The sequence below is a fragment of the Piliocolobus tephrosceles genome, chromosome 9, assembly GCF_002776525.5.
Source record: "Piliocolobus tephrosceles isolate RC106 chromosome 9, ASM277652v3, whole genome shotgun sequence".
In the NCBI taxonomy this organism is placed as follows: Eukaryota; Metazoa; Chordata; class Mammalia; order Primates; family Cercopithecidae; genus Piliocolobus; species Piliocolobus tephrosceles.
In genome coordinates, this window is record NC_045442.1 from 31,226,094 (window position 1) to 31,235,499 (window position 9,406).

Below are 9,406 nucleotides of genomic sequence, written 5' to 3' on the forward strand. Positions count from 1 at the left end.
ATTCCTCCCTGGGGCATTCTCTGGAAGTGCCCCTGGACTGCACACAGTTTACCCCTAGCCCCAGCCCCAGTGAGGGAGGAGGGCCCCTGACTGCAGGCTTTTTGAAGAAGGAAGTCACTGAGTCCAGCATCCCATTTCACTCCAGGCCCTGTTGATGTGAGCCCTGGAGGAAACATAGATGCTTCCTTATTTTATCTTTTCTTTGAGGTTAACTTAGAAGCCCAGAACTCATAAAACATCTGGGCTGCCAGGGACCTTGTTGTTCATCTGGTTCGATCTCTTCAATTTACATTATGCTGGGAAACCAGAGCCATTGAGGAGTGTTCCACCCGAGCTCACACTGCAGGCAGGAATCCAGGACTCTCAGCTCCCAGCGGGGCCTGGGACTCCAAGCCCTGACCTGATGGCCTCCTACTCCTGGCCCTGCCCCAGCCTTACCTGTCACCCAATCCATTTTGTCAGGAGCCCCTCAGTCAACAAGCCCTGACTGACCGATTTCAAGCCCTCCTCCACCCCGCAATGACCTTACCTTTGTCTGGCTCACATTCTACTCAAGGGAATAAAATAGGAATCATAACAACATCCCACACTTAAGAGAACTTGCTCTATGCCGGGTACCACGCTAAAGCCCTGAACAGAAACTATCAACACTTTTAATTTAATCTTCACAAAACCTTGATGTGGATATAATTATATTCCATGGATGTAATTATCATTCCCATTTGCAGATGAGAAAACTGAGAGCCATTGAGGTTAACAACTACCCAAGAATGTCCCTGGGAAATTTGATTGTAATTTTCTTATCTTTTTTTTTTTTTTTTTGAGAGAGAGGGTCTCGCTCTGTGGCCCAGGCTGGAGTGCAGTGGTATGATCTTGGCTCACTGCCACCTCTGCCTCTCAGGCTCAAGCCATCCTCCCATCTCAGCCTCCCGAGTAACTGAGACTACAGGCATACACCACCATGCCTGGCTAACTGATTGCAGTCTTAACCTGTAGGTCAAACTGCCTCTTCATACATGAGACACACTCAACAAAAATGCAAGGAATATTTATTGAACAGCTACTATATGCTGGACACTGGACTAGACCTTACAGGACTCATGAAGAGGGGTGTGGAGAGATCATATGCACTGTTGGGGGGTTGATAGAGGCTTCTTGGAAAAGGCTTCTGGCTGGGCATGGTGGCTCACGCCTGTAATCCCAGCACTTTGGGAGGCCAAGGCGGGAGGATCACCTGAGGTCAAGAGTTCAAGAGCAGCCTGGCCAACATGATGAAACTCCATCTCTACTAAAAATAAAAAATTAGCTGGGTGTGGTGGTGTACGCCTATAATCCCAGCTACTTAGGAGGCTGAGACAGGAGAATCACTTGAACCCCAGAAGCGGAGGTTGCAGTGAGCTGAGAATGCACTGCTGCACTCCAGTCTGGGCGACAGACCAAGACTCCATCTCAAAAAAAAAAAAAAAAAAAATTCTCCCACCTCAGCCTCCTGAGGTGGGATTACAGGTGCCCACCACCATGCCCAGCTAATTTTTGTATTTTCAATAGACATGGGGTTTCACCGTGTTGGCCAGGCTGGCCTCGAACTCCTGACTTCAAGTGATCTGCCCACCTCAGCTTCTCAAGGTGCTGGGATTCAGGCGTAAGCCACTGAGTCCAGCCTATTTTTTTTGAGACAGAGTCTCTGTCATCCAGGCTGGAGTGTGGAGGTGCAATCTCGGCTCACTGCAACCTCCACTTCCCAGGTTCAAGCAATTCTCCTGCCTCAGCCTCCCCAGTAGCTAAGTTTACAGGCCCACACCACCATGCCTGGCTAATTTTTGTATTTTTAGTAGACTGGGTTTTGCTATGCTGGCCAGGCTGGTCTCGAACTCCCGACCTCAGGTAATCCACCCGCCTTGGCCTCCCAAAGTGCTGGGATTACAGGCGTAAGCCACTACGCCCAGCCAATTTTTGTATTTTTAATAGTGACGGGGTTTCACCATGTTGGTCAGGCTGGTCTCAAACTCCTGACCTCAAGTCAGGCCTGCCTTGGCCTCCCAAAGTGCAGGGATTACAGGCGTGAGCCACCGTGCCCAGCCTTGTTTTCAATTTTTTGTAGAGACAGGGTGTTGGCACATGCCTGTTATCTCAGCTACTTGGGGAGGCTGAGGCAGGAGAATCACTTAAACCTGGGAGGTGGAGGTTGCAGTGAGCCGATATTGCACCACTTCACTCCAGCAACCTGGGCCACAGAACAAGACTCCATCTCAAAAAAATAAAAAAGGAAAAAAGAAGAGGCATCTGAGAGAGGTTTTGAAGAATGACTAGGATTCCAACAGACAGTGACGGGCAAGAGGTGTCCCCAGAAGCACTGAGGAGGGACCAGTGTGAGAAGTGTGGAGCCAGAGCAGCAGGAGTTCACTGGTGGCAGGTTATGAGCAAGAGGCCATGAAAGATCAGGTGTGAAAGTTAAGTGAAGGCCATACTATAGAAGACTTTCTGGCAGGGTAAAGATATTTGGGAGAGCCCCTGATGTCTTTGAGCATAAGAGTAGCCCGGGTCAAAGTTATTTAAAAGTTTGGCCAGTGGGCAAGATGTGGGCCTGCAGAAACACCTGGCAGGGAAGTTGGGAGCCTGAACCATTAGCTGCTCCATGGCCTTGGAACTGATGGTGTAGCACTGCCGGGCACCAGAACTGAGTCCATAGGGCATTTGTTAGAGCTCACAGCCTATGGAATTCAGTTCTCAGTGCCAGGTGGCCAAAGTTCTTTCAGCCTGGATGCTGCCCTTGCATGTTCTCTTCTGTGAATTGTCTCCTGTTTCCAGGATGAGTAAGTTGAGGCCCAGATCGGTCATGGTGGTATGTGCCTGTTCCACATAAGGAACCTGTGATAGCAAGAGATCTCCTATTCCAGGGAGGGTCTGAGCTTGGAGTTGAAAATGGGGGCCCACAGCTAAGGAAATGGACAGGAGTTCCATAAATTCCAACAGGAATTGGAGTAGGTTATGAGGGGAGGGGTCTCAGGGCCATGGCAGGGATCCATCCCCAGACCTCGGTACTGCATACTCAGTCCTGTGGCTTCCTGCCCAGATGTGTTCCTGGTGGGGCCTGATGTGGGGCTGGAGGGGTGAGGGGCTGGGGAAAGAGCCAGAACACGCACACTGAGAAGGGTATCTCTCTGCAAACCAAGGGGCTTTCTGAGCTAAAGGGAGTCCCCAAGATATGGATCCCCAAGATAGAAGCCCAGCCCAGCAGTCCTAGCTCCCCAGAAATCTCCCCAAAACCCTGAATAAAGGTTTAAAGTACCTGGGATAGAGGAGTAGAGGAGAAAGAGTTCCCTGAAGCACATTTTCATTTTCTGGAGAGTTCAGCTGAGGCATGGGTGCTCCCCTCACTCACATGGCAAAGCTGCCGCCTATTCCAGAGAGGGAAAGCCAAGCCTGCGCCTCAGGGGCACCCCATCCCCACCCCTGCTCGAATCCAGAGAAATGGACCGCCACTTACCCACGAAATCTCCTCTCTCTGGCTCCTGGGGCTGGATCTGCAACGATGTTCTCAGCCGGTGCTCCTTAAATAAGGCCCCCACCACCCCCCCGCCCCAGCCGCCTCCCGCCCCCGCCCCATGCTGGCTCTTCTGAGAAAGGAGGAAGGTGTGGGAGGGCCAGGAACCCTGCCCAGAGAGCCCTTTCTAACCTCAAGCCAGAGCGGGACCCCGCCCCCGCCATTCTTTGAAGCCTCCCCTTCCTCACCTTGGTCTCTAACTGGGTTCTTCGCACCCCTTGAGACTAGCCCGCTGGGTTCTCTCTCTACTCTGCCTGAAAAATCTGCCTTTTATGCCAAATTCAAGTCCAGTTTCTCATTTTGAAGCAGGATGATGGGGAATGATGTGCTAGGGGAAGCTTCAGCGTAGGTTTCTAGCTTTTCCCACCAGTTAAGGCGATCCAGGCACCCAAACACCAGCTGCAAAATTCACTGGAAGGAATGGCGGGGAAGAGGCATCCCTCCGCCTCCTTTAGCTCTGTGTGGCTAAAGCAGCACCCAAAGGGCAGTGGGGAATCTGTTCCCATTTTGGGGAGGGAGAGACAGACCTGAGGGGAAAGAAAATCAGGGGCTGAAGATCCGGCCAGTTTCAGAAGCCCTCAGGGCAGGGATCCCGGGAGCCCCTACCTTACAGTATGTATGTGTCCTTTTTTTTTAGGGGGGTCTCTCTCCTCAGCCCACCTTGTGTCCTCGGCCCCCTAGAACTTGACTCCTGCTGCACAGAGCTGGGACTCCCCAGAGTTTGAGTTGGGAAAGGAGAGACTCCCCCTAAGAAGTGTTTTCCATCCTCCTCCCTTGAAAGCTCAGGAAGTTCTTTCTGATACCTGGTCACACACAGCTGCCATCCAACAAACAGGGGAGAGGAGAGGGGAAGGCACACAGTCAGAGATGGCTTGCAGGGGTCTTGGGCCAGAACTCAGGGCAGCTCTACTGAGGAAACTTGAAAGTTCCGGGAATGGAGGGTGGTAGGGAGAGAAGAGTCATCAGTATTGTGCAACGGACAGAGGGAAGCAGGAAAGGGGACGGGGGAGGAAAGGGATGGCTGGTCTCTGGAGGACAGGCAGAGGCCTGGGGCCGTGGGCTGCCCATCACCCCCTTCCTAGGGGCCTGCCCGGTCAGAGTTCAAAGTCACTGTCACCCCACAACTCATTAACCCTAGTATCACCAGGCTGGAGTGGCAGTGTTTTTATGGGCAAAGCGACGCCAAATGTGCCCCTCCCTTCCCTGCTACCTCCCCCAGGCAGCGAGCATCTTGCTGTCTCTGAGGCCAGAAGAGGAAAGAGACTGTTGTGAGGACCAGAGGTGGAAGAGAAAGCAATAAGCAGTCATCCCGTTTTCTCCATAGTTTCTTCTTCTTCTTCTTCTTCTTTTTTTTTTTTTTTTTTTTTTTTTTTTTGAGACAGGGTCTTGCTTTGTCACTCAGGCTGGAGTGCAGATCACGGCTTACTGCAGCCTTGACCTCTGGGGCTCAAATGATCCTCCCACCTCAGCCTCTGGAGTAGCTGGGACTACTGGCATGCATGACCAGGCCCAGATAATTTTTTATTTTTAAATTTTTTTTGTAGAGACGAGCTTTCACCTCTTCAAGGCTGGTCTCAAATTCCTGGGCTCAAGCGATCCTCCCACCTCAGACTTGCAAAGTGCTGGAATTACAGGTCTGAGCCACTGCAGCATAGTATCTGGGCACTGCCTCAGTCCCTAGGGGAGAGGAAAGATGGGACTTCTCTCTTGGACTGTGAGCTCCCTGAGAGCAGGGACAGCTTCCAGGTCCCCAGCACCCTACAAGGGAACTAGCACTAAAAAGGGCTCATTCCTGCTGATGGGGGATGGGAAAGTTTATCCTTGAATGGGAATCTTCCCCTTGTGACCCATTTCAGGGTTCCCAAGAGGGGAGGGCTGTGGGGCTTCCCCACAGGGCAGCACCGGGAATCTGTGGCAGCAGGAACAGAAAGAGGAAGCTGAGGTCTTGTTGGGCCCTGGAGTTCCGCTGTCCTGTTCTAGACAAGCAGCCCTGCCAACATCAGGATGAAGGCCCCGGGGATAGGCATGGTCTACAGGCTGTCCATGACCAGGGCTCAGATGGATCCTCATCCTAGCACCTGCTACCACCCAACCTCCCCCAGACCACATCCAAAATCCCAGACTCCACCCTCCGAAGACCCAGACCTGTAGCCCACCCCAATCTGGGGGAGACACTGCTGTTAAGGGAATGCAAAAGGTACAGACAGGGTGGGGAAGTCAGCACCTAAGAGACCAGCCTGGGCCACGTGGCAAAAACTCCGTTTCTAAAAAAGAAAAAATTAGCTGGGCATGGTGGCATGCTTTTGTGGTTCCAGCTACTCCAGAGGCTGAGATGGGAGGATCACTTGAACCCAGGAGGTCGAGGCTGCAATGAGCCATGTTCGCGCTCGTGAACCTGCACTCCAGCCTGGGGCTGTAACAGCAAGAAAAAAAAGAAAAAGAAAGAGAAGGAAGGAAGGAAAGGAAATAGAAGGAAAGAAAGGAAAACAAAGAAAAAAAGAAAAGAGGCCAGGCAGGGTGGCTCATGCTTGTAATCCTCAGCACTTTGGGAGGGCGAGGCAGGCGAATCACGAGGTCAGGAGTTTGAGACCAGCCTGGCCAACATGGTGAAACGTCGTTTCTACTAAAAATACAATAAATTATCTGGGTGTGGTGGTGCGCGCCTGTAATCCCAGCTACTAGGGAGGCTGAGGCAGGAGAATCTCTTGAACCTGGGAGGCGGAGGTTACAGTGAGCCGAGATCGCACCACTGCACTCCAGTCCGGGCGATGGTCCGAGGCTCCCTCCGAAGAAGAAGAAGAAAGAAGAAAGGAGAAAAAAGAAAGGGGAAAGAAGAAAGAAGAAGAAAAAGAAAAAGAAAAAGAAGAAAGAAAGAAGAAGAAGAAAGAAGAAAGAAAAATAAGAACAAGAAGAAAGGGGGAGAGAGAGGAGAAAGAGAAAGAAAGAGAAAGGTCTCTGATGGATGAGAAGGAACAAGGCGGGGATGCAGTCCTACCCACTTCGACTCCACCCCCTCGCAAGATCTTCACTTCTAACGCCTCCCTACGCGAAACAAAACTGGCCGCCGCGGGAGCCCGTCGATAGCCCTGGGACGCTTGAGAATTAGAGCAGAAGCTCCGCCCTGTTGTGGGCAACACGCCCTTCTCAAACATGGCCGCCACGGCGCCTCTGGAAGGGAACCGCTCTGGGCCCCGCCTTTGATCTCGTTGGTGGGGCTGGGGGATGAGAGCTGCACCGCGCGGGACAAGTCGCCGGCGGCGCCCGACGGAGCAGGTGATTTCCCCTCCTGCCCCCGGCCCAGGGCTAGGAGAGTCGCGGAGAGCGCTGACCCAGGGTACCCGTCCGGTGTGTTCCCCCACGGTACCCCCCCGGGGCCCGCCGGACCCCCATCTCTGATTCTCGCCGTGGCCTGTATCAAGGCACAACCAGTTACCTCAGGCCTGCCTCGTCATGTGTCCTCCAAGGCCACAGCCGCATCCCCGTGCCCTCGGGCGCACTATTCTGGACGCTTACGGGTGTCCCGCTAGCGGGTTTAGGGAGCTGCTGCTTCAGGGGTCGTCCGTCATCGCGGTCCCACTTCCTGTGCTCGCCCTCCCTGTTTGTGTTCCCGCCTGACTTTGGATGTAGGGATCCCTTGTTCTCCTCAATGTCCTTGGTGCCTGTAAGGTCTGATTTGGGAATCAGGGGACAATTATATCCTCTGGGGCCTGCGTTATGGGTCCAGGGCCTCAAGAACCGGGCTTCACGGGGGCTGGGAGAAGCATTGAAGACCTCCATGCTAGACCCCTTGGTGCCTCCCTGAGAAGTTCGCTAGGACTCCTTTCACACTAGCTCCCAGGATTCCTCCTCCCACATGGCCTGCTCTCCCTCCACTTTAAGCACCTCCCCACCCCAAGGGAGCAGCATAGTACTTCTTACCCCAGTCTCACTTACATTTGTCCACAGTGTCTCTACCTAGCATCTGGAGGGTCCAGGCCTGTGCTTCTCTTGGGAAGCTCCCAGGTCAGCTGGGAGCAGTGAAAATGGGGTAGTTAGGGTTGGCTGCAGAAAGGAAGTGAGTCCTGCAGAATGAGATTTGGAGAGGCAGAGGCAAAGATGCTCTGAGCTGGGAGAATGGTGTGAGCAAAGATTCTGAAATAAGCAATATAGCCAGCGAGGCAGGAGAGGAGGTTCCGAATATAGGATGGGGCCACACTGTTTGCATCGTGAGAGATGACGTAGTGCGGTGGTTAACAGTGAGGGTTCTGGAGCCAGACAACCTGGGTGTAAATCTGCCATTAACTTGCCCTGTGACCTTGGGCAAGTTACTTAACCTCACAGTGCCTTCATTTTCTTTCGGGTAAAATGGGGATAATACGGCCGGGCGCGGTGGCTCATGCCTGTAATCCCAGCACTTTGGGAGGCCGAGGTGGGCGGATTGCCTGAGGTCAGGGGGTCAAGAGCAGTCTGGCCAACATGGTGAAACCCCGTCTCTACTAAAAAATACAAAAAAAATTAGCCAGGCATGGTGGCATGCGACTGTAATCCCAGCTACTCGGGAGGCTGAGGCAGGGGCATTGCTTGAACCAGGGAGGTGGAGGTTGCAGTGAGACGAGATCACACCACTGCACTCCAGCCTGGATGGCAGAGCGAGACTCCGTCTCAAATAAATAAACAAACAAATAAATAAAACGTATCTACGTTTAGAGTTATTGTAAGGATTAGGTAAGTTAATACATGTAAAAGTGCTTAGGACAATGCCTGGTAAGCAGAGGCAATAAATGCTAATATTACTATCATCAGAGGCATTTAGGCAGGACTCATGACAAGATGACAGTCACATTTAGTAGACACCATCAACCTATGATCCCTAATTTGGGGCCCCCTAGAAGTAGTGGAGTTCTGTGGGCTACATCTGGAATTTGAAATGTCTCATGGAAATCATGTTCTTACCCTGGAGAAGTCTGGCTGCTTAGGTGCTAATTAGGAAACCAGTCTGGCAGACCAGGTCTTCCCCAATGCAGGGGCTATGCTGGGAGAAGTATTAGGAGCCCCTGAGCAGGAAGGATGTGCTGAGGAAGGCTAGCGGGAATGGGGAAGGGTAAAATAGCTTAGAGGCCTGGGTGAAGTTTGGGTGGACCAAGAACAGGAGGAGGGAGGGAGGATGTTCCCTTGGAAGACAAACTAGAGAAAAGCTTAGGGGAGCAAGTCTTTTTATTTGGGGACAGGGAAGAGTTTCCTAAAAATTCCCTGGCCCCGAGGCCTTGGCTAAAAACCCAGAAGCATGAGACACATCCCTGAGAAGCTTCTTCCCTAGAAACTGGGCTTTCAGGCTGGGCCTGGTGGCTCATGCCTGTAATCCCAGCACTTTGGGAGGCCGAGGTGGGCAGATCACTGGAGGTCGGGAGTTTGAGACCAGCCTGACCAACATGGAGAAACCCCGTCTCTACTAAAAATACAAAATTAGCCAAGCATGGTGGTGCATACCAGTAATCCCAGCTACTCAGGGGGCTGAGGCAGGAAAATCACTTGAACCCAGGAGGCGTAGGTTGCGGTAAGCAGAGATCACGCCATTGCACTCTAGTCTGGGCAACAAGAGTGAAACTCTCTGTCTCAAAAAAAAAAAAAAAAAAAAAGGAAAGAAAAAAAAGAAACTGGACTTTCAGCCGGGTGTGGTGGCTCACGCCTGTAATCCCAGCACTTTCAGAGGCTGAGGTGGGAAGATCACCTGAGGTCAGGAGTTCAAGACCAGCCTGACCAACATGGTGAAAACCCATCTCCACTAAAAATACAAAAAATTAGCTGGGCATTGTGGCGGGCGCCTGTAATCCCAGCTACTCAGGAGGCTGAGGCAGGAGAATTGCTTGAACCTCCCAGGTTCAC

General features: G+C 52.3%; 1 protein-coding gene across 1 annotated transcript in view; it reads left to right on the plus strand.

Moving 5' to 3' along the window:
• Positions 1-6,659: 6,659 nt before the first annotated feature.
• CUEDC2 (CUE domain containing 2) overlaps positions 6,660-9,406 on the plus strand; it is a 10,469-nt gene continuing 7,722 nt past the window's right edge. Inside the window, exon 1 of the mRNA XM_023206506.1 lies at positions 6,660-6,817. The gene's annotated coding sequence lies outside the window, so the exon portion shown is untranslated. The remainder of the gene's footprint in view (positions 6,818-9,406) is intronic.